The following is a 2,399-nucleotide window of genomic DNA, read 5'->3' on the forward strand; positions in this document are numbered from 1 at the left end:
AGGGTCTCCAAGGCTGTCAATCTTCACAGAAGCAAAGCCCAAACCACACCCACTGCCGTGGAGTCCATTCTGACCCACAGCGTCCCCAGAGGACAGAGTGGAACTGCCCACAGGGTCTCCAAGGCTGTCAATCTTCACGGAAGCAAAGCCCAAACCACACCCACTGCCGTGGAGTTGATTCTGACTCACAGCGCCCCTAGAGGGCAGAGTAGGACTACACCATAGGTGTAGCAGCTCCAAGGCTGTTACCTTTATGGGGTAGCTCTGGTGGCATAGTGCCTAAGGCATCTGACTGCTAACCAGGAGACTGGCGGTTCAAACCCACCAGCCACTCCTTGGAAAGAAGATGGGGCAATCTACTTCCATAGAGATACTGCCTCAGAAACCCAAGGAGGGGTCGCTATGAGTCAGAACCAAGTCGACAACAGTGAGTCTTGCCTTTATGGAGGCTGACTGCCTCATCTTTCTCCCACAGAGCATCTGGTGGGTTTGAACCGCCAACCTTTCAGTTAACAATAAAGCACTTTAGCCATTGTGCCACAGGGACTCCTCCATCCACAGGTACAGGATTTCAAGAAATATTTTGTGGGGACACATTTCAGTCCATCATAGCCATAGTACAGCCATCATGTATAGAGAATATTAAGATAACTGCCCAGCATCCTGGTGCTGCAGTGGTTAAGCGCTCGGTTTCCAGGCCTGGGAAGGAGGCCTGGCCGGGTCGGAGGTGCGGAGCCAGCTGGGTGCCCCTCCCTCCATGGGCGCCCGTCACCACCAAGCACCAAGGGGCAGTTCAGCCAGGGCACGGGGCCGCTTCAGCCCATAAATCCTTGGGCCACGGCCAGCACCCAGCACGTCTACCCGAGCAATTTGCTTTTTAAAGAATGGGGCTCTAATTTTAAGTGAATAGCCCGTAATTATGGTGATTTACACGGTACCTGGGGACCGGGTGATATTTGAGCCTGGCAGAGCGAGGTCCCAAGATTGATGGCGCAGCATAACTCACTCAGCACGTTCTGATAGCACCGGGCTGTGGCCGGCTTGGGGAGGCGAGGGCCCCTTCCAACCAGGGAACAGCATGCAAGCAGGAGCCCTGGGCTGAGGAGGCCGGCACCAGGGAGGTGGGGTTGTGGAGGCCAGGGCCCAGGCCAACTGAAGCCGGGAGCCTGGTGGCTGGGGGTTCCTGTCGGGGTCCTGCCTGCTGGCCCCCGGGGCTGCAGGGCAGCTGCAGGTCACGAGCTGACACGCGCGTTTTTGCTCTGAGGGTCTGAAAGCAGGGAGCACCCCATCGTTCTTGCTTCCTGCACCCTGCCCCCCACACCCGTGTGCCCTCCGTCACCACCCTGGTCCCCTTGTGGGGGCCGTGCAGAGTCTGGCTCAGGGAAGGTCCTGGGTGCTGATGGGAGGTGCATGGTGGGCCTAGAGGTGGCCTTCACGTTGCACTTTGCTCGGGTTTGCCTGTGAGTCTGGTCACAGCCCCGGCAGCTCCCAGGAAGGGTCTGTTCTGGGAAAGGTGGGGTCCCCGCAGCTGCAGGGGCTGGGGAGGGGCTCAGAGGACAACTGTTTCCACTCAGAGAGAGATGGGGCCAGGGACCACCCCCATACCTGGGTGGGGGAAACTGAGTGCCGTGTGATGTCAGGTTAGGAGGGCAGGGGCTGGGGGCTCCAACCTCACCCACAGAGGCCAGCTTAGGGCCCTCGGTGGCCCTGGACGAAGCCAGCTCCCTGGGATGCTGGCCAGGCCCAAGCAGGGTCACACCTATGGAGATTGTCTTTCCCTTCCTGCCCCTGCTCCCCGCGCGTGCCCCTGCCTGGAGTTCCTGTCTCCCCCTGACAGCTGCCGGGGAATTGGCCCCTTTTGACATTTACGGGAAAAACATTCAGAACAAGAGCGGGAGGCAGGAATGAAAAGATTTTCTTGGTAAAAGGTCAAAGTAGTTCCTCTAGTTTTTGTTTAAAAATGGTTTGTGTTGGACTGTGACAAGGCTACGTGTATCGTCCGGACAGGCCGGGAAGGGCCGCCCAGGAGAGGCAGGGGCCGAGCAGGGCACAGGGAACAGAACAAACAAGGCAGCACAGCCGCATGGCAGCTCGGACACGCGGGTCAGGCCGGTGCTGGAAGGGCGCCGAGGGGCCACGGAGCAGCATGGGGGGGCCTGGTTGGGGGCGCTGCAGCCCCACACTGAGATGCTCCTGCTGAAGCCTGCCTGCCCCTCCTGGGCGTCTCGGGGGCCGGATGCGCACAGCACACGCAGGGCAGCAGGGCGGGGCCTGCTCTGCCGCCCAGCATCGCCCAGGGTCTCAGCCAGTGAGTCGGGGTGCAGAAACGGGGTGGGAGGCAGTGCCCCTCTCACGCCCAAGAGGAAGAAGAGATGCAGTGATCAGAGGGTGGGCAACCC

At 60.1% G+C, this 2,399-nt stretch overlaps 1 protein-coding gene across 1 annotated transcript in view; it reads left to right on the forward strand.

The window, feature by feature from the left end:
• Positions 1 to 2,399, forward strand: part of MAD1L1 (mitotic arrest deficient 1 like 1) — a 370,401-nt gene that overhangs the window by 366,967 nt on the left and 1,035 nt on the right. The window lies entirely within an intron of this gene.

The sequence above is a fragment of the Orycteropus afer genome, unplaced genomic scaffold (genome assembly GCF_000298275.1).
Source record: "Orycteropus afer afer isolate SDZICR_OR568_19922 unplaced genomic scaffold, OryAfe1.0 scaffold00006, whole genome shotgun sequence".
In the NCBI taxonomy this organism is placed as follows: domain Eukaryota; kingdom Metazoa; phylum Chordata; class Mammalia; order Tubulidentata; family Orycteropodidae; genus Orycteropus; species Orycteropus afer.